The sequence below is a fragment of the Puma concolor genome, chromosome E1 (assembly GCF_028749965.1).
Source record: "Puma concolor isolate L17-30 chromosome E1, mPumCon1.1.hap2, whole genome shotgun sequence".
Taxonomy (NCBI): domain Eukaryota; kingdom Metazoa; phylum Chordata; class Mammalia; order Carnivora; family Felidae; genus Puma; species Puma concolor.
In genome coordinates this window covers 9,587,939-9,610,572 of record NC_141680.1, presented here as the reverse complement: position 1 = coordinate 9,610,572, position 22,634 = coordinate 9,587,939, and the positions used below count along the sequence as shown (strand labels likewise).

The window sequence follows — 22,634 nt, the reverse complement described above, 5'->3', positions numbered from 1 at the left end:
GGAATTGTCCTGGCTGAACAGAGCTGCCCGTCCCAGGTTTCTCCCCTCCAGAGCAGTCCACACCCAGTGGCGTCACTGCAGGGGTTCGAAGACCTGGTCCCCTTGCTTCGACGTGCAATTTCTCTAAAGGGCCATCCTGGCTTGAGCTCCCCATAGGATCAGATGAGGCCCCGGTTGCAGTCATACAGCATTTCAACTTTTTCCTGGGCCCAGTCCTCCTTACATCACTCCGTTACAGGTTATTTTTCTAGAGAACACTACTTAACAGTACCCCTGTAGAGCCCTGAGACTCAGGATGGGACATTTGGATTGATACAGGCAAACACCTGCAAACACCCATCCCTCTGAATTCTCTGGGCCCGCAAAAGTGGCCCACTCCCTCCAGGCTGGCTTGAAGATGATGCACATAGAGGCTTCTCCTTTGCAATAAAGCCTGTGCCCCTCTGAGGATCTGTCCTTTCCTCCCCTCCTGACCACTAGATCCATTAATAGGGTCAGGTGACCACAAAACCCAACAGGAGAAATTCTGGTCCTGATAAGGTAGGAAAAGGAATATCCTCTGAAGCTGGTGGGTCTGGATCCTGAGGGGGCTGGATCAAGGAGGGCAGAACATATAGCAAGTGCTGGAGAACTTATTGAAAAGGAGCATAGGGGCATCTGGGTGGCTCAGTTGGGTGAGCGTCTGACTTCGACTCAGGTCACGATCTCATGGTTTGTGAGTTCGAGCCCCGCACTCGGCTCTCTGCTGTCAGTGTAGAGCCTGCTTCAGATCCTCTGTTTCCCTCTCTCTCTGCTCCTCTCGTGCCCTTTCTCTCTCAAAAAGAAATAAATATCTTTAAAAAAAGAGAAAAGGAACACATAGAGATATGGTCAATTAATTTTAATTTTTTTTTAACGTTTGTTTATTTTTGAGAGGGAGGGAGACAGAGCACACGTAGGGGAGGGGCAGGAGGAGAGGGAGACACAGAGTCTGAAGCAGGCTCCAGCTGACAGCACAGAGCCCAACGCGGGGCTCGAACCGACAAACCGTGAGATCACGACCTGAGCCAAAGTCAGACCTTAATCGACTGAGCCACCCAGGTGCCCTTCAATTAATTTTCGACAAAGCAGCCAAGAATGTACAATGGGGAAAGAACCATCTCTTTAATGGTGTTGGGAAAACTGGACAGCCACATGCAAAAGAATAAAAGTAGGCCACTATTTTATACCATACACAAAAACCAACTCTAAATGGACTAAAGACTTGAACTTAAAACCCATAACCATAAAGTTCCCAGGAGAAAACAGAGACAGTAAGCTCTCTGACATCGGTCTTGGCAATGATTTTTTTTTTTTTTTGGATTTGATACCAAAATAAAGGCAACAAATGCAAAAATTAACAAGTGGGACTACATCAAACTAGGAAGCTTCTGCACAGCAAAGGAAACCATCAGCAAATTGAAAAGTGAGTGAACGGGAGAAAACACTTGCAAACCATAGATAAGGGGTTGATATCCAAAATATACAAGGAACTCAATAGCAAAGAAACACACAATCCAATTAAAAAAAAAATGGGCAGAGGATCTGAATAGACACCTCCCCAAAGAAGACATACAGATGGCCAACAGGTACATGGAAAGATGCTCAACATCACTAATTATCAGGGAAGTGCAAATAAAATCCACAATGAGCTATCACCTCACACCCGTTAGAATGACTATTGTCAAAAACACAAGAAATAAATGTTGGCAAAGATGTGGAGAAAAGAGAACCCTGTGCACTGTTGGTGGTGATATGAACTCGTGTGGTCACTATGGAAACAGAACGGAGGTTCCTCAAAAAATTAGAAACAGAACCGCCACTTGACCCAGCAATTCCACTTCTGGGTATTTACCCAAAGGAAACAAAAGCACTAACTCAAGAAGATATTTACACACCCATGTTCATTGCAGCATTAATTACAAAGGCCAAGACATGGAAGCAACCCAAGGGTCCATCAGCAGATGAATGGATGGAGAAGTTGTGGTGTGTGTGTGTGTGTGTGTGTGTATACATATATATATGTTCTATAAATACAAAACAATGGAATATTATTAAACCATTAAAAAGAATTTTAAAAAAAACACAAAAGAGGGAAATCCTGCCATTTGAGACAAGATGAATGGACCTTAAGGGCATTATGCTAAGTGAAACAGACAGTGAAAGACAAGTACTATAGGATTTCACTTATATTTGGAATCTCAAAAAAACAAAAACAAAAATCTGAACTCCGAGATACAGAGAACAGATTGGTAAGGGGTGGATTGGGGGTGGGGGTGGGGATGGGCAAAATGGGTGAAGGTTAGCCAAAGGCACAGACTTCCAGTTATAACATAAATAAGTCCTGGGGATGTCATGTATTGCATGGAACCTGTACTTAACAATACTGTGTTGTAGACTTGTAAGTTGCTAAGAGACTAGATCTTAAAAGTTCTCATCACAAGAAAAAGGTTGTACTTATGTCATGATGGATGTTGACTATATTTATTGTGGTGACCATTTCACAAAATTTACGAATATAGAATCATTATGTCCTACAACCTGAAACTAACATAATGCTGTATGTCAATTATATCTCAATTAAAAAAAAATAAATAGAATGCCGCTTTCTTATTAAAAAGAAAACGAAAAGGAGCACACTCCTGTGATACAGGATTTAAATACTCTGGCATGAGTCACCTGGGTGGCTCAGTCGGTTGTGTCAGACTTGAGCTCAGGCCATGATCTCATGGTTCATGAGTTTGAGCCCTGCAACGTGGGGCTCACTACTTTCACTGCAGAGACCCCTTCGGATCCTCTCTCCCCTTCCCCTCCTACAGCGCATGCGCTTTCTCTCTCAAAAAATAAATAAAACATTTTTTTAAAAAGTGGAAGGGGAGAGTGCTTTATCTTCAGAGAGTTGTGGGGACAATAGGGTGTGGCGTCTCTACAGGCATGAGCCATATGGGCAGACGACAGGGGCTAGTGCTTCATTATATACAATCAAATGCAATAAAAGATGGATGATCAAGAGGCTGAGATTAATCCAATGTCACAATCTTTTGCCCCACCTCCAGATCCTAGTCAGTGTTCAGACCCAGAACCCGAAGCGGGTTCCGAAGCGTGCTCCGCCGACACAGAGCTCGAACCCACCCACTGAACGGAGGGATCATGACCTGAGCCAAAGACAGATGCTTAATCTACTGAGCCACCCAGGTGCCTCTCCCCGCCGCCCCTCCCCCTCCCCCCAGGAAAGAATTTCAACCTTATATCCAAAGAAAAAGTTGCAGAATGAAAATAAAAATAGGAACCTAGGAAGGCATGAATAAGACACCGTTTGGGCAAACATTTTATGGAGAAAACCAGTCAACGCTTTTGAGAAACATTAAAGATTATCTAAATAACAGAGACCAAAAAAAATAAATAAATAAATAAAATAATGGAGAGAAAGCCTATATGGTAAAAATTTTAGTGAGCCCTGTTAATTCATAAGAACAACATCAATTATACCCCAAACCTTCTCACCCTCACCCAAAGGCTGTAAACATAAAGTTTTAGGGTAGTGTTACCAGAGTCAGGCTCTTGCGCCCAACGACTGAAAAGAGGCCGCCCCCGAATCTAAGGCACTGGCCTGAGCACGCTCTGCTTCAGTAGAGAAAATTCCCACTACAGGTCCCATATGCTAATAAGGAGGGGGGGGGGTGGAGAGAGGAAAATGCCTTGTCTTGATTGGCTAGAAGGGCCTCGTCCTGATTGGTCAGAAGGGCCTCACCCCGATTGGTTGATATTGGCAGGCCACTCAGGCAGCTCATTGGTGGTTTTTGGAGCCGAGCCTCCGTTTTAAATCCGGCTTGTGTATGGGCCCGCATCCTGCTTCTCTCTAAGAGGTGGGCTGTTTAGCAGTAATACCCAACACCAAACGCCCCCGATGTATGATGTTTACCGCTTGGGGATGGTTCCTCTGGTCCCTAACCGTCTCGGTAGGACGGGACAATGTTTCCCCTAGTGTTTGTCTTTAGGGATTATGTGCCCGTGCTTCAGCAGAGACTTCATATGATGAGATTAGATGGAGGTGTGGTAGAAATGGATGCAGCCTTAACTCAACTCCCAGGAGCACTAGGGCCCAGGGCCGCCTCCCAGGGGGGAAGTGAGAGACCAGGGAGGTGAGGACCCATGGGTGCAAACTGTTTCCTTTCCTCTCCTGAGATGTGAGGTCTGCGCAGTCATGAGACTGAATCAATGCATTTTCTTTCATGCTGTATGTAGGCTGAGGGCGATGATCCCACTTATAGACGGAGGAAAGGGAGGAGCAGGTGTGTTCCTCCATAACCAGGATTCAGGGGCTGACAGATTCAGCCCGAGACAGGAAAAGGAGAAGAATTAAGATACCTTTTGAGCTCTCACACCCATCCGTGCAGTGATCCCAGCGGTCACGGCATTGAAATTTGTTTTTCTACAAAAGGCTGTTTTATAGAGACTTAAGTTCTAAAGTCAGCTCAGATAGCGACACTTCCTTTGCAGAAAATCCCTCGAAGTGCCCACAGCGGTGGAAAAGGACCTGTTTGCTGGGGGCTCAGCAAGTCTTCCCACTACCCAGGCTCAGTCTGGGGCACCCAGGGGTCCGAACTGCCTGCACCTTGTAAAATTCTTTCTCGTTTTTTCTTCTCGTTTTTTGTTTGCGAGTGATTATTTGACTTATCTTTCGTATAAGTACATCTTATGTCCACAGGTTCATGAAAGTGCCTGCAATGAATGATCAGAAAATCTGGTGAGAATTTTTAAAAACCAGCTTCACTGAGGCATAATTGCCAGGCAGTGAACTTCATGTGCTTAAAATACACAATTTCGGTATTGACTTACGGACATACCTGTGAAGCCATCAGCACAGTCACCCTCAAATGTTTCCTAGGGACGCTTTTGTAGTCTCTTTCTGTCCCCGTGGCCTCCCCCTCCTTCCCCAAGCCACCTCTCATTTGTTTTCAGTCACTCTCTCTTTTTTAAAATAAAAAAAAACAAACTGTTTTAAGGTTTATTTATTTTTGAAAGAGAGAAAGTGACAGAGTATGAGTGGGAAAGGGGCCAGAGAGAGGGGGGGGGGGGGGAGACGCAGAATCCTTAGCAGTCTTCAGGCGCTGAGCTGTCAGCCCAACACGGGGCTCGAACTCGTGAACCTTGAGATCATGACCTGAGCCGAAGTTGGACGCTCAAGTGACTGAGCCACCCAGGTGCCCCTCTTTTTTTTAATGTTTATCATTGAGAGAGAGACAGAGCACGAGGGGGGAAGGGCAGAGAGAGAGAGGGAGATAGAATCTGAAGCAGACTCTAGGCTCTGAGCGGTCAGCACAGAGCCCGAGGCGGGGCTCAAACTCACCAACCCTGAGATCCTGACCTGAGCCGAAGTTGGCGATAACCAACTGAGCCCCCCCCCCCCCCCCCCCGGGGGCCCCTCAATCATCCTGTGACTAAGACAGTGAAGCGGTGGCTTAAACAAAAGTATTCAGCACTATTTGCTCGCAGGCCTTTCAGAAATTGTTCTTAAAGTTTCTGGAACTTTCCCGTCTGGAAAGTACAGGAATTACTGAGCTGCAAGAGGAAGCTTCTCTAGGACAACCAATGAGACGTTAAGCAGTCATCGTAAAAGGAGCCCATGTACCTTCAGCAGGGTAACTCGGACGATACAACAATCCCCTCCCCCTCCAGCTCAGGAGGGACATGCTTCCAAGCACTGACGCATGAAGAGTCAGACTGTTATTTGCTGTTAGAATTAGCTAATAGCAGTAAATCTCTGGCACGGATGTTACTGGCCCTTAACATCCTGTGATTTTAGGAAATTCTGTACATAGTTTGGATTTAATTCAATATATTCAGAAATTAAACCTGGCGAATGAGGTTCACTACTCTACCAGGATGTCTGTTGGTTTAGTATCCTTAAAAATATGTATATAATGGATGCAGGTAAATCAGAGTCTAAAAATATACTTAGAATATTGCATATTCAAACCCAAACCTAGATCCACAAAATGCCTATAGTTAAAAGCAGCTGAGGGGCGCCTGGGTGGCTCAGTCGGTTAAGCACGGGACTTTGGCTCAGGACATGAGCTCACAGTTCGTGAGTTTGAGCCCCATGTCAGGCTCTGTGCTGACAACTCAGAGCCTGGAGCCTGCTTCCAATTCTGTGTCTCCCTCTCTTTCTGCCCCTCCCCAACTCATGCTCTGTCTCTGTCTCTCTCTCTCTCAAAAATAAACATAAAAAAAAAAGCAGCTGATGGAATGAAATCCAAAGTTATGACAAGGGAGACTCACTGTCACTAAGCTGTGTTGCTTAGACAACTTACAAAAGCATGTGCCCTTAATGCCATTTGAGGACGGGTAAGGAGACACCCTCTCCTCACTCTTTACCATAGGATTCCTATCGAGGCTGGGCCAGAAATGAACATTTCTAAATATTCCAGAAAAGTCCACAGAATTGTTAAAAAGACTTTTAGGAACGTCCGTCTTTCTGTAGCTGTGAGTAGTAGGGCTCATCAGAATTTTCTTTTTTTTCTTTAAATTAAAAAAATATATATATTTATTTTGAGAGAGAGACAGAGTATGAGGGGGGAGGGGCAGAGAGAGAGAAGACACAGAATCTGAAGCAGGTTCCAGGCTCTGAGCTGTCAGCACAGAGCCCGAGTGGGGTTCGAACCCATGAACCACGAGATCTGACCTAAGCTGAAGTCAGATGCTTAACCAACTGAGCCACCCAAGCACCCCTCATCAGGATTTTCTAATAGCACACCAAGGCAAGTCCATACCCTGACTCAGATGTTAGAAGAATGGAGGCGGACTGTCAGGGCCATCCTTAGCCAGAGCATCGGCGGGCTTTTTACTATATGCTCATCACCAGTCTGGGAATCGTCACAGAAGCCAGAGCTCCCACCCAGGGTCTTCTAAAGTTCCTCCTCTGGTGGATGTACTGTAAGAGACCGTCGACAACTAAGTTTCCGTTATTGTGCCAGATCCCTGCCCACATGTCCCACGGCTCACCCTCGGGGAGGGGGGGGGGGGCAGGCCCAAAGACTGGGGTGAGACCTCGAGAGAATACAAAGAACACATCGCGCGAGGAGGGGTGAGAGCACACCCCCATCCTGGAGAAGCTGTTAGAGAAGGTGACCCCGGCGAGTCTCAGCAAAGATACCTCCATTTGACACAGTCTCTTGATGGTAAGTCCGACGGCTCGATTCTGCCCGAACCTGCAGAGCGACTCCTGAGCAGCGGTATCTCCACAATCAGGAGACAAAAGCTTGACCCTGCGGTTCTGTCGCCCCCAGGGGCCACATCGTGCCTGCACGATGCTGGCCTGCTCAAATATGGAATAGTGATGTGGTCTCCGTTTGTCACTAAAGCCAAAGCTCGAGAAATCAAGGGTGATCACTCGATGAATCCTTAGGGTCGGACCTTCCAAATCTTGTACTAATCAGAGCTGGATGCTGGAAAGCCACGTAAAAGCACAACGATCTCAGGACTTCCACCACACCCACAGAGTCTTGGTAGAAGATGCGCAGTCCCTGGCAGGTAAAAATTTGCCTGACGGTCTCCTGGAGTGAAGGGCAGGCGAAAGCTTGGGGGTGGGGGGTGGGATATGCGGATAGGCCGCACGCAGGGGCACAGCCAGTAGCCCCACCTGAACCCATCCCGATTCAGGTAAGGCTCCATGTTTGGGGGAAACGGTTGCGCATGCTTGCTTTCCACTTTACACGACGAAAAGGGATTGTAAGAGAATACGGTGAATAACGCACACCCACAAATGGAGTCCTCTAGAGGAAATGGAAAGTTCAGGTCCAGTGATTCAGCAGACGGCCAGCAGGGGGCACACGCCAACACTGTAAAACTCCGTGCGCTGAGCCCCGACGGCCACAAGAGGGCGCGCGAACTCGCCCTTTCTGATCCGCGGAGCGCGCCTGCGCGTTCTGCCAGGGCTGTGGGCGCTCTGTCCCCTGGACGGGAGGAAAGTGCTGGGTGTCCACCCAGCCCCCGCGGCTGAGTGCGGGGCTCTGTCCCTCGTCTCACACGCCTCGGTGAACGGCTGCTGTTATAAAGCAAGCCTTGATAAACTATGACGTGAGGAAGCATACGACAGGACACACGAGCACACTCCAGAAAAATAAAAGCTTCTGCATTCGCTGTTTTGGAAAAACGTCCCTGGGAGTGTTTGCAAAATGCAGAGGGGGGGAGCAGGGCGGACGGCGGTGGCGGGAGTGGGCGAAGTGTCGTGCCTTCCCGTCCCACGTAAGCCCCGAACCCGAGGGGAGCCCAGCGCTCTCAGAGCACGGAATGCCGCAGCGCTTGGAAACGGATTGAAAAATTGCAAAGGCAGAGGATTTAAAAGTCACGTGATTTTAAATTCAGCTTATAGCAAAAGAAAATTGATAATAAATGGACCCTCCTGGCTTTAATGGAAACAAACTCATCAATTACTACTTTAAAAGTATACTTCTTAACCTGACCTCGTGTTCACTTGCCACGATTGACATGTTTGAAGATTGCTCATGACCCAGTGACAATCTCAGATGACTTCACTAATTTCAGCTTTTCAGCTTTCTCTCTTGGGGGGGGGGGGGCCCATTGTGACCGGTAGTGGTTAGAAATTATGTTACCAAGTCCACTCCCTCATGTGAAAAAGAAATGGGTGAAATCGGTTTTCCAATTGCTTTTTGGAGGTTGAAACATTATCCTTTAAATTTCAATACCAACGATTGCATTGTTCGAGGAGCTGACGTTGAATCTGAGACCCAAGAGGTGTTACGAACATGGGGTGGGAGAACTGTTTGGGTGTCGGTGTGGAAATGAACTGATCACAATAGAGCTCTGTGTAGAGATAACAGAAGCGCTGGATTGTATTTGTGTAGAGGAGGGAGTTAAGGTTTTCAGTTTGGGATACATTTCATTTTAACTTTGTGTAGATATAGCACTGCAGGAATGAAATATAGACCTGAGTGTTTAGACCCTGTCACCAGAGAGATACCAATGGAAGAAACTGAAGCAGTTGAAGAAATGCACGAGATTTCCAAGATCCTGTATAGTCGGAAGAGAGCACAGGGGTGGGGACAATCTTGGAATGGTTCAACTAGTCCTTTTGAGACGGGCCTTGCAGCAGACACTGGCAAGAAGTGTTTATGGTAGCTTGAGGACAGTCAGGAGCCTGAGATGTCAAAGGACGCAGGGGAAAAAGAACTCTCTCAAAAGGAGGTCATGGTCCACTTAGTGTTTGTTTCCAGATAACTGTGGATGAAACTGGGCAATAAAAAAGAGGAGAGGTGGGAACTCGTTCTTGAGAAGTGAATTCAGGGGCGCCTGGGTGGCTCAGTCGGTTAAGCGGCCGACTTTGGCTCAGGTCATGATCTCGCGGTCCATGAGTTCGAGCCCCGCGTCGGGCTCTGTGCTGACTGCTCAAAGCCTGGAGCCTGTTTCAGATTCTGTGTCTCCCTCTCTCTCTGACCCTCCCTCGTTCATGCTCTGTCTCTCTCTGTCTCAAAAATAAATAAACGTTAAAAAAAATAAAAAAAAAAAAAAAGAGAGAAGTGAATTCAATGCCCTGGGAGTTCCCATGTGGTCAGAGAACCTGGGACTGTAGGAATAAGCTGGAAGGCTATCATGGAAAGAGGGAGGGATCTCAGATAATTGATCAGAGAAGTGAAGACCCAGTATAGACTATAGGGCGCCTGGGTAGCTCAGTGGGTTGAGTGTCTGACTCTTGATTTCGGCTCAGGTCATGGTCTCACAGTTTGTGGGGTTGAGCCCGCATCAGGTTCTGAGCTGGCAGTGCAGAACTGGCCTGGGATTCTCTCTCTCTCTGCCCCTCCCCCATTCATGCGCACTCCCTCTCTCTTAAAATAAATAAACATTAAAAAAAAAAAAAATTCTGGGGCGCCCGAGTGGCTCAGTCGGTTGAGCGTTGAGCGTCCGACTTCGGCTCAGATCATGACCTCATGGTTTGTGAGTTCGAGCCCCGCATCGGGCTCTCTGCTGACTGCTCAGCGCCTGGAGCCTGCTTCGGATTCTGTGTCTTCCTTCTCTCTCTGCCCCTTCCCCACTTGTGCTCTGTCTCTCTATCAAAAATAAATAAATCTAAAAAAAAAAATTAAAAGAAAAACAAATAAGCATTTAAAAAAAAGAAAGAAAGACAAGATGGGTGATCCTGGTTCTTTGTCAGGGTTTGACAATTGGAAGTGAAGGGCGGCAGAATATGTCACCCAAAATATGCTGCTAAACAGCGGGTATAAGACTCTGACACTTACCCCCCCTCACTTTCTTCCTGGAAATAGACGGTAAAACCCATGTGAAAGATATCTTCCCTACAGGAGGAGGAACGAGACATTTTTATCACCACAGACTGGGAGTCACAGCGGAGAGAATTCTTTGCAAACAGACCTTGTTGATAATTCTTATCTTCCCTTAACCTCCCCCTACATTTTAGTTACTTTTCCACAATTGCTTGTCTTTGTTCCACAATTTAACCTAGTTAAACAGCATTTAGATTTTGCATTTCTCTGGGTCTTTGTTTTCTTATGAGAGCTGGGGGGGGGGGCACGTGAAATTTACATTAAATAAATCCGTATCCCCCCCACCCCCCCTTAATCTGTCTCAATTTAATTCTCAGGTCCAGCCAAAGACTCTAAGAGGGTAGAGGTAAAGTTTTGCCTCGCCTACAGAGGAACACGACGTCCATCTGTCCCTTATGGTAGTCGGTAAAAAGAAAAAAAAAATTCCTTGGTAATAACTTTGATTACCCAGTGAAAGTTTTATCCCATATCTATAAGTTATAATGTCTTTTTGCCTGCAACTAATAAGAAGTGTGTGTTTGAGATACTTCAAGACAGTATAAACATCTTGCTCCTCAGTATAATTTCCCGCTGGTTCCCTAACGTTTAACATTCATGGATGATTCTTGCATGATCCATTTTTACTATGATGATGGCAAAGCGATAATATTCCAACACTAGTAATTTCCTCAAGTTTACAAGTTGGCCCTTGATATTGTCCTTTATGAGGGGGTCATTCCACATCTATCTGTGTGTCTATTTTATAATCATCAGTATTAAATTATTTTTTTAAAGTTTATTTTGAGGGAGAGAGAGAGAGAGAGAGAGAGCGTGAATGCCAGTGCGGGGAGGGGCAGGCAGAGAGAGAGAGAGAGAAAAAATCCCAAGCAGGCTCTGCATTGTCAGTGCGGAGCCTGATGTGGGGCTCGAACTCACCAACCCGTGAGATCATGACCTGAGACTGAGCTGAAACCAAGAGTCAGATGCTTAACCGACTGAGCCACCCAGGCGCCCCTGTGGATATTGTGCATTTTACAAATTGAAGGTTCGTGGCAAATCTAATGATGCCATTTTTTTCCAACAGCATTTGTTCATCTTGTCGTCTTGGTGTCACATTTTGGTAATTCTTGCAATATTTCAAACCTTTTCATTGTGATATTTGTTATGGTGATTTGAGAGCAGGGATGTTGCTTTGCTGGAAGCTCAGATGATCGTTAGCATTTTTAGTAATTAAGTATTTTCATATACTTTTAAAAGCTTATTTATTTTGTTTTGAGAGAGAGAGAGAGAGAGAGAGCTCGAGTTGGGGAGAGGGAGAGGGAGTGAGAATTCCTATCAGTGCAGAGCCTGATGCAGGGCTTGAACCCATGAACCGTGAGATCATGACCTGAACCAAGGTCAAGAGTCGGACGTCCACTCAACCAATGCCTCACCCAGGTGGCCGGCAATAAGGTATTTTGAAATTAAGGTATATACGTTGTTTTTTAAGACATTATGCTATTGCACACTTCATAGGCTACATATAATATAAACATACTTGTATAGGCACTGGGAAACCAAAAAAATTCATGTGGCTGACTTTATTGCTGTGTCTGGAACAGAACCCACAATATCTCCAAGGTATGCCTGTACGTGTTAATTTCATTTACATGTTATGATTTTTCATAGCCATGAAATTGCCGAATAACAATGCCAAGTACTTAACTAAAATTTCTGTTAAGGGGCACCTGGGTCGCTCTGTCAGTTAAGCGTCCAACTTCGGCTCAGCTCATGATCTTGCGGTTCGTGAGTTCAAGCCCCACGTCGGGCTCTGTGCTGACAGCTCAGAGCCCGGAGCCTGCTTCAGATTCTGTGTCTCCCTCTCTCTTTGCCCCTCCCCTGCTCATGCTCTCTTTCTCTCTCTCTCTCTCTCTCAAAAGTAAATAAGCATAAAAAAATTAAAAAAAAAAAAACTTTTGCTAAATGGGGTGCCTGAGTGGCTCAGTCAGTTAAGCATCCAGCTTCGGCTCAGGTCGTGATTTGTGGGTTTGAGCCCTGTGTCCGGCTCTGTGCTGACAGCTCAGAGCCTGAAGCCTGCTTCGGATTCTGTCTTCCTCCCTCTCTGCCCCTCTCCCACTCATGCTCTGTCTCTCTCAAAAATAAATAAAGCGTAAAAAATTTTTTAAAAATAACGATTGCATTCTTTAAAAATGTTAATGACCTAAAAGACAAAGAAAGGTTGAATCCCTGTTCCAGGTTAAGAGCTAAAGGCATGATGCTTATATACAATATATGATCCTTAACTGGATCCTACGCGGGAGAAAAAATACTATGAAGGACATATTGGTTCAGTTTTTTATTTATTTATTTCAACGTTTATTTATTTTTAGGACAGAGAGAGACAGAGCATGAACGGGGTAGGGGCAGAGAGAGAGGGAGACACAGAATCGGAAACAGGCTCCAGGCTCCGAGCCATCAGCCCAGAGCCTGATGCGGGGCTTGAACTCACGGACCACGAGATCGTGACCTGGCTGAAGTCGGATGCTTAACCAACTGCGCCACCCAGGCGCCCCTTGGTTCAGTTTTTTAAAAGTGCAATACAAGTGGTAGAGTGGATAAAAGTATTATATCCATGTTAAATGTATTGAAGTTGATAACTATACCATGGTTATGTAAAATAATATCCTTATTATTGGGAAATGCACAGTGAAGTGTGTAGAGGTAAGAAAGCATAATGCATGCATTTGCTCTCAAATGATTCAGAACAAAATATGTATATTCAGAACAAAAAGGGTACATGATAACCCAAAAAGAATAAAATGTTAAGAATAAGTGTATCTTGGGGCACCTGGGTGGCTCAGTTGGTTAAGTATCTGACTTCGGCTCAGGTCATGATCTCGCAGTTTGTGAGTTTGAGCCCCACATTGAGCTCTGTGCTGACAGCTCACAGCCTGGAGCCTGCTTCGGATTCTGTCTCCCTCTCTCTCCGCCCCTCCTCCACTCTCACCCTGTCTCTCTCTCTCTCTCAAAAATAAAAAAAAAAATAAAAATAAAATAAAAACATAAAATAAATAAGTAAACGTTAAAAAAATTAAAACAAAAACGTTTGCAAAACGATTTGCCAATGATGCCTCAATGAAGCAGGGGAAAACACAATTTTCAATTAAAAACATCAAGTCAATTGTTAACGTGGTCTATATTAAGGCGTAACAAAATTACACATTTCAAAATAACCGTCTGGCCCTGGTTAATATCAAGATGTTTTCCCACCAAGGACTTGCCCTCTTGAGTAAGTAAATGCGTGTCCTGAATACGATCCACATAGATGAGGGTGAAGGCTTGAACTACCTCCTCGCCTGTGTGTGGCTTAGGACTTAGGACTTCTGAAGTGCCTCTTTCCAACTGGTCTCCCGGGAGAAGAAGGATGCAAGCCGTGAGGGTCCAGCAACATGCTTTGCAATACCCCATCTTAGAAAACCTCATCCTGGGGATGCTTCAACAATCCTGGGACCTCACACCCGGTCAGAGTGGCTGAAATGAACAAATCAGGAGTCTATAGATGCTGGCGAGGATGTGGAGAAAGGGGAACCCTCTTGTGTTGTTGGTGGGAATGCAAACTGGTGCAGTGTGGAGGTTCTTCAAAAAATTAAAAATAGAACTATTCTATGACCCAGCAATAGCACTACTAGGGATCTACCCAAAGGATCCAGGAGTGCTGTGTACCCCAGGGGCACGTGTACCCCAATGTTTATAGCAGCACTTTCAACAATAACCAAATGATGGAAAGAGCCTAAATGTCCATCAACTGATGAATGGATAAAGAAGGTGTGGTTTATACATACAATGGAATAGTACTTGGCAATGAGAAAGAAGGAAATCATGCCATTTGCCGTAACATGGATGGAACTGGAAGGTACTATGCTGAGTGAAATAAATCAGTCAGAGAAGGACACACATCATATGTTTTCACTCATTTGTGGATCTTGAGAAACTTAACAGAAGACCAGGGGGGAAGGGAAGGGGAAAAAATAGTTACAAACAGAGAGGGAGGGAGGCAAACCATAAGAGACTCTTAAATACAGAGAAAAACTAAGGGTTGATGGGGGGTGGGGGAGAGGGGAAATGGGTGATGGGCATTGAGGAGGGCACTTGTTGGGATGAGCGCTGGGTGTTGTATGGAAGCCAATTTGACAAATTATATTGAAGCAAACAAACAAACAAGCAATCCTGCACCTGCGGGAGTCTTCAACTGGAGCGCCACCTGGTGGTGATTGGACTCCGTTCCCCCTGGGAAGCTTCCCGCCTTCTAATTTTTTTTTTTTAACGTTTATTTATTTTTTGAGACAGAGAGAGACAGAGCATGAATGGGGGAGGGTCAGAGAGAGGGAGACACAGAATCCGAAGCAGGCTCCAGGCTCTGAGCTGTCAGCACAGAGCCCGATGCGGGGCTCGAACTCACGGACCGCGAGATCATGCCCTGAGCCGAAGTCAGCCGCTTAACCGACTGAGCCACCCAGGAGCCCCAGCTTCCCGTCTTCTAGAAGCGACCCTTGCCCAGCCACCTGAGAGCCAGATGCAGGCTCCTTTGGTACACTCTCTCCAAACCCTTTTTTCTCGACCACGACCCCGTCTCCCTTCTGGTCGCACACTGATAGCTGGCTGATGCTAACTAAGGAGGTGCGAAGTGTGGACTGCTGCAAAGTGTGTGTGTGTGTGTGGGGGGGGTGTGCAGCCAGGGAGAGGGGAGCTGGTGAGTACTGGGGGGCTCGGTGGTAGCCATCAGTTCCCATGCTGGCTTCCCTTAGCCCCTTCCTTTCTGAATTGGTCGCTGCCTATAGGAGCTGCACTGGTCTTCTTCGTGCTCCCCAACATCTCTGCCGTCCAGATTCTGCAAAAATTCCAAGGCAACCTTGCCATCGACACGCTCCAGGACAAGAGTCTGGATCCAGAGTTTCTCTCTCCCCTTCACTGGGGATGCCTGAATGATCTCCCTGCCTAGACTTGGGGGCAAGGGATGGGAGTGTCCACGCAGCTGAGAGTCGGCTGGGACTAGAGGAGGTGTCTTTTTGGCTTGGAAGGTGCGGGCGAGGAATTGAGGAATTTTCTCGAGTCCCTAGAAAGTGGGAGGTGCTCCCTTGGGCCCAGCCCCTTCTCACAACTCGGAAAGGTCTGAGGTTGGTGAGGATGTCCTTTGTGTGTACCTGTTCCAAGAAGTGGGTTGGGGGGGGCTCTGCTCCATTTCTCACCCTCTGAGTCTCTCACAGAGCCATTGGCTCTCTCTGGGCCTCCTCAGGGAAGGTCGGCCTCCCCAGGAGATTCTGGTTCAAAGGCCCAGTGGTCAGAAGGCTGAGGGCAGTGGAGGGTCGCTGGCAATAATTGGGTCTGTGTGGCCCGGGTCTGGATTTTCGGCCACGTGGAAATGGAGACCGGGCCACTTCCTTCGAGCGTGGAGAGAACCGAGATGCCGCAGCACTGAGCCCCCCAAAAAGGGGTGTCCTCACTCCCTCCACCAGAGCTTGGGTCCGGGAGGCAAGGTGGAGGGTCACTGAGGGTCTCCTCTGTCAGAGCACAGCCCTGCTCTGCTGACCGGGCAGAAGCAGAGGGTAGACAGCTGGAGATGTACGTGTTAGGACCCTCTTACTGCCCTCCCGGAGTAGCATGCCAGGCCTGGAACCCTGGGGGGACCCCGCTCCTGTGCAGAGAAGAGAAATGCCCCCGCCTCCACCCCAGTCCTTCCCTTCCACCGCTCAAGTGCAGCACGCTGTTCAAATGGAAGCTTGTGCTGAGACTCTAACAAGAGAGAACATAGAGCTAAAGTGAGTTGAGAGGTGAGTCACCGCAGAACTGGCAAAAAAAGAAAAAAAAATGTAGTGGCCGAGAAACCGTGAGCCGAGTAAGGTCCTCGCCCATACTGAGAGCATCGAAGGGGTCCGAGAAGAGACTGAATGTGGCTTCTGAACTTTGGGAAAGAGCTGCCCAAAGGGGAGGCGAGGCTGCTCACGCCACAGTTCGGACCTAGTGAGAGGGGCTAGGCCAGCGGGACCCCCCACCCCCTGGACAGCCTGATATGTGTCCGCAGGATTTGGGAGTCTCGGTGGCCTGATGCATATCTTTACTTAAGAAACCTAATTGGCAAGAGAGAGTCAGGTGGAAAGAAGGCGTCTGCGTACCTTTGGGGGGACGTACTGGGAGACAAGAGACACACGAGTTCTTCTCGTGGTGTAGACATGATCTGTGTGCCTTCTTAGGTGCTATCTACAGGGGCAGCCTGGAGGGCCGATCACATCTATAAGGGGACAGACCTAGATGTTGACCCAATAAAGAACAAGCAGCTGAAACAAAAATGTGTTCATCCGGGCTAAGCGAAATGTAGGCGCGGAGGGGGTCCCTCCAAATTCCATGAGTCCCCAAGAGTAGGATCCCCTGCCGATGACACTACCTGCCCTATTACACGGATGGACGGATGCTGTCGTCATAGCCTGGGGAGTGGTTCTCATCACAAAGTGACCAGAAAGTTCGCGGCAACTGTCCCTCACTCCCCTCCCCTCTCCCCACCCCCCTTTCGCTCCCTCACCATGAGGGAAACTAGCAAACCATACATATTGTAAGGAATGATAGAAAACAAAGTCACTCTACGATTTTTATCTCACACCGGTGCCCGTTTAGAACGCCCTCCAAAGCAAATACCGAGTTCCATTTATTTCCAATCCAGATTCCTTGGAGCTCAAAAGCAGTTGGCTTAGGTCGTGTCAGGAGAGCATTTCTCTGGCTAAAGAAGCAGTTCCCGAGTCCCAGGCTGGCTGGAGCTAAGTAAGCACCCTCACTGGGAGGGACCACAGGGCCACAAAATGGATCAAATACTGTGTGGAAATACTCTGCCATCTTTAAAGTTTCCTTCCCTTCCCTTCCCTTCCCTTCCCTTCCCTTCCCTTCCCTTCCCTTCCCTTCCCTTCCCTTCCCTTCCCTTCCCTTCCCTTCCCTTCCTTCCCTTCCCTTCCCTTCCTTTCCTTTCCTTCCTCTCCTTTATTTAAAAAAATTAAAAACAAAAATTTTTTAAGTTTATTTATTTTGAGAGAGAGCACGCAAGTTGGGGAGGGACAGAGGAGAGAGGGAAAGAATCCCAATGCAGGACTCGAACTCAACTCACAAACTGTGAGATCATGACCTGAGCTGAAGTCAGATGCTTAACCGACTGAGCCACCCAGGCGTCCCTAGAGGAATTAAAAAAAAAAGAAAAAAAAGAAAAAAGAAAAAAATCCAATGTGTTGGGTCAGGTGGGACAAACCTTTGAAAGTAAGTGTAAGGCATTTTCCCCGACTTTGTCTTCCTACTCTTCTGTACCTTTTCTTTCTAGGAAATGATACTTTGCCCAGAAAAAAAAAAATACTCTTGCCTCGGGTTTTCTAGAAGTTTACGCTGATTCTGTTTCCTCAGTGTTGGAGGAATAGGTACTTGTTCATCTGCAATAAATGAGCTGAGGGTTAAAACTGATGGCCGAGGAGCTGCTTTTATAATACAAAAGGAGATTGTAATGGTCAAATGTTATCTAAGAAGTAGACCTTTTAAAATTTGATTCATAAATGTACGAAAAGAGAATTTTGTTGATTCACATGAGAGACTTGAAGGGCATTGGGAAAATGTTAAGATTAATAAGGTTTGCACGGAACTAATTCTTAGGCTGTAATAGCTACAAAAGAGGTTCTTTGGGTGTAAAATTCTTGAAAGGAATCTAGGTGTTTCCAAGTTTTTGTTTGCGTTCAATTAAAATGCTAATTATAGGAGATTTAAGTGAACAGAAAGGTGTTTTCTGTCCTAGCCAAGGAGGTACAATCCATTTCAGACGTTCAAGTTAAAACTCATGTTGAGATGAGGGATCTCTAGTACTGATTTCGTGGTTGTTTACTGGTTCACAACAGCAAGGGGACAACACAGGAAAGGGGGAGAAAATATCACTGCAATAAAACCAGTACGAAGCCTGATGAGCGGCTCAAACCCACAACTCAGAAGCCCACAGCCTAGGCCCAACACTTAACCCGCTGAACCACCCAGGCACCCCTAGGGCAGTGGCTTCTAAACTCTGGAAATGGGGTTGAGAGCTCCACCTTCAACCTGCCCTCTATCTCATCAGTCTGAGAAAGGGCGGAGAGCAGGACCAAGCTAGCCACATTCCCAGTTGACTTGCTGAGTCTAATTTCAGTGAGGAAGAGGTAAAAGCAAGTGTTGTTTGTTTAAAAAAAAAAAAAAAATTACGTTTCACACGCAGTGCAGAGCCCAATGTGGGGCTTAAACTCATGACCGCTGAGATCAAGTCCTGAGCTGAGATCAAGAGTCAAGATGCTTAACCCACGGAGCCACCCAGGCCTCCCACAATGCCCTCTCTTTAAAGAGCAGAAGTGAAATTGCAGAAAATGGAATCCCAGATGACAGACAAATCTGAGAAGATACCCCCCAAATGTGGGGAAAATGGGAAAACACAGGAAACACTTTGAGAGATTACAGATGCAGAGTACAGAGAAGCATAAGTATCTGTCCACATGGTGCTAATTAGCCACCATATGGAAGGGTGGATGGCATTTATGGGAAAAGTCTAGAACAAAAAAGAACAGAAGCAAAGTGGAAAAACACAGCAGAAAACTTTACTAAAATGGCTGAATGAAACATATTTCTTACAACTATTTTAGTTTCCTCCATTCCTGGGCTAATGTCCTTGTTCTCCGTCCCAGCGTCAAGGTCGTGAGCAATGCGATTTAATGAGAGTTTTTTGATCATAGGTTAGCCAACCTCATAGGTTAAAAAGAACTCATTGAAAGCTTATTTATTTATTTATTTATGGGAGTTGTTTCTTTTCCTATGTTTAAAAACAATTTACATTTCATTTTCTTTTTTTTTTAATTTTTTTTTTCAAAGTTTATTTATTTTTGGGACAGAGAGAGACAGAGCACGAACGGGGGAGGGGCAGAGAGAGAGGGAGACACAGAATCGGAAACAGGCTCCAGGCTCCGAGCCATCAGCCCAGAGCCTGACGCGGGGCTCGAACTCACGGACTGCGAGATCGTGACCTGGCTGAAGTCGGACGCTTAACCGACTGCGCCACCCAGGCGCCCCTACATTTCATTTTCTGATAACTAGTTTTGTCCTGTACCTGTTTTCTATTGTTGTTGGCCTTAAAAAAAACAACAACAACAAAAAAAAACCTCTCTTCTGGTGGCAAGTTCTGTGACAGGGGGTGGCGGGGGGGGGGGGGGGGGGAAGGTGCACCGGGAAGTGCCCGGGGTGCCCTTCAGGGGAGTCCCCACCGAGCGGCGCCTCCTGCTGTCCCCAGACCAGCCCCCACGAGCTAGGAAAAGGACACCGCTCCTCTCCTGAAGCTCAGGTCTCTGGCTGGTCTGCTGCAAGGGAATTAAGGAGCGGGATTTGACCGGGAGTCAAGGAGGGGTCGGAATTACAAACACACCTTGTATTTCCTTGCATTGGAGAGAAAACGGAGAGCCGTGACCCCGACGTGACTTGAACACGCAACCTTCTGATCTGGAGTCAGACGCGCTACCATTGCGCCACGAGGTCACCAGACTCCCGTGACTTTTGATCTTTTAAGACTCTTCCGTCCTACACCTCCCGGCCTCGTACCTGCCTGGCCCCTTTGCCCCCCGGGAGGGGGCGCAGGGCGGACAGGGCGCAGGCGCGGGCGGAGGGCTGCACCCCGCGAGGCCCGGGGCTCCCCCGCCGCAGGGCCAGTATCTCCGGAGCCGCGGCCGCCGCCGCCGCCACCTGCCGGTCGTGGTGCTTGATCTCCGCCTGGGACAGGCGGCTTTAGGGGCCCCAGAGCGGGCCGGGCTGCTGTCTCCGGGGGCCACCAGAGTTGGGGACCCGGCGGGGGCCCGGTCCCCGGGGGGCCGGGCAGCTGGAAGGAAGCGGCCGCACAACCCGCAACCGGGTCAGCGCCAAGAGGCGAGGGTTGGGAGGACGCTCGTCCCCACGGACAGGAGTAAAGGGAAAAAAAAAACCCCGAGTGACTTTGGAACTTGGCATAGAGAGAGAATGCTCACGAGCCCCTCCCCCGCCCCCAGCTATAAAACGAAGTCTCAGTTTTGAAAATTTGGCTCTTCTAGAAAAGGGTAATAAAACTTGAAACCCATGATTTCTTGGAGAGTCTTTGGAAGTATTTCTTTCCATTTCCTTCTTCCCGGCTCCGCACAAATGCCCAACGTTTAAAGCTCGGTGACTGTTAAGTGCACCACCGTTTCAGAAAGCTGCACAAAACAAAGGTACGACTTAATCAATCATCATCGCCAAGAGGACACCCTGACCACCGCCAGCCAGGTCAAGAAACAGAAACTGCCCGCCACCCGCAAGGTCCGCGGGTGTCCACGAACGCCCCGTCTCCCCGCGGCAGCAACCACTCTCCGCCTTTATGCTAATCACTTCCCGGCTTTTCTTTACACCCTTTGTCACCCAGGGGCGCCAGGGTGGCTCAGTCGGTTGAGCGTCTGATTTCAGCTCAGGTCACGAGCTCACCATACGTGGGTTTGAGCCCCGCTCAGGGCTCTGTGCTGATGGCTCTGAGCCTGCTTCATTCAGATCCCGTGCCTCCGTCTCTCTCTGCCCCTCCCCTGCTTCTGCTCTCTCTGTCAAAAATAAAGATTAAAAAAAAAGTTTTTTTTTAATATTGTTATCACCCAAACGCGCATGCGTAAACACTACAGTTTCCTTTGGTTTGATGTTAAAGTCGATTTTCATCAGCTGGTGGTTCCCCCTCCCTCCCTTTTCCCTTCACAGCGTCCCCCCAACCCCAATGAAATGACGTCGTGACCTCAGTACCTCCCAGTGTGTCTTATGACTTAGATCATTTACTTAACGTGGTTTCTGCTGTTTCTCCACCGTTGTGCTGTTTCTCTTTGTAATTAATAACCACTTGGGGGTAGAGGGGTCTGGGTGGCTCAGTCTGTTAAGCCGCGGACTTCAGCGCAGGGTATGATCTCACGGTTTCGTGAGTTCGAGCCCCAGGACTGGCTCTGTGCTCGCCAGCTCAGATCCTGTAGCCTGCTTTGGATTCTATGCCTCCCTCTCTCTGCCCCTCCCCCGCCCATGCCCTGTCTCTCAAAAATGAATAAACGTTAAAAAAAAAAACCCCACAAAACTATTTGGGGTAAGTGCTCTGAAACCGTGCAAATATCCTCTTCCTCCTCCATCTTGCACCTGCTAATGTTTATCATCAATCTTGACTGCAGCAACGATTACTGTGGTGTTTGCCTCATGGTGATTTTCTATTTCTTTTTTCCTTCTACATTTATCATCATAATCCTTCCATAAGAAAGAGCTGGTTCTTCTCTCCCATTTACTTAATACATTATAGACTCCATTACTCATTTGCATCAATACAGACTCGTGGTTTATTTATTTATTTTTAATGTTTATTTTTTGACAGAGAGAGCGAGCAGGGGAGGGGCAGAGAGAGAGAGAGTCTGAAACAGGCTCCTCGCTGTCAGTGCAAAGCCTCACCGGGGGCTCGAGCCCGCGACCCGTGAGATCATGACCTGGGCCGAAGTTGGTCACTTAACCTACTGAGCCACCCAGGCGCCCGGGGATTCTTTAATCCTATGGGTTTAATCCACAGAATATCATTTCTTATTTTGTTTCCAAAATTATTCCAGCTTTGGTCGTCATGAGCTCCTTCAGGTTGGCTCAGGAGTTTTTTTGTTTGCTTGACTCCCTACCATCCTCTTTTGAGCACTTCGTTACTTTGTGGCACAAGATATGCCAGTGTTCATCTTGTATGTTTCCCTTGTGGGTCCTGGAATCAACCATTTCTCCTAGGGGCCCTGGTTCTTGTTGGAGAGTGGTGTTTGAAATCAAGATCTGGGTGTCAGGTGTGCTCATTGAAGTTTGGAGTCATTTCCCTTTGCCTTATCTGTGACTTCTCTCTTTGACCCTGAGAAGCCCAGCTCTCATTAGTTATAATGTATGTACTTACTGTAAATATATATGTATATGTATGCCTGTGTATTTATACATGTGTGCGTATGTGTGTGTTTCAGAATTACTTGTGTGTATACCTGTAAGAAAAGATTCATTGAAAGGATTACCTTCGGGCACCTGGATGGCTCTGTCCGGTAAGCGTTGATCTCAGCTCAGGTCATGATCTCACAGTTCATGAGTTCGAGCCCCGTATTGAGCCTGCCTGTGATTCTCTTCCCTCTCTCTCTGCCCCTACCCCACTTGTGCTCTCTCTCTCGCAAAATAAATAAATAAACATAAAAAAAAAAAACCCTAACACGACAGCTTAAGGAAAAAGACGATTACCTTACATATGTACAGCTCTTTATGTCTTTGGCTTTACAGTCAGGACATTGTTTTGCA

General features: G+C 47.2%; 1 non-coding gene and 1 pseudogene across 1 annotated transcript; both read right to left on the bottom strand.

Moving 5' to 3' along the window:
• Positions 1–6,824: 6,824 nt before the first annotated feature.
• On the bottom strand, positions 6,825–21,466 carry LOC147574054 (mesoderm-specific transcript homolog protein-like; annotated as a pseudogene).
• On the bottom strand, positions 19,770–19,841 carry TRNAW-CCA (transfer RNA tryptophan (anticodon CCA)). Its single transcript has one exon. It is a non-coding gene; the product is annotated as a tRNA-Trp (tRNA).
• Positions 21,467–22,634: the final 1,168 nt, after the last annotated feature.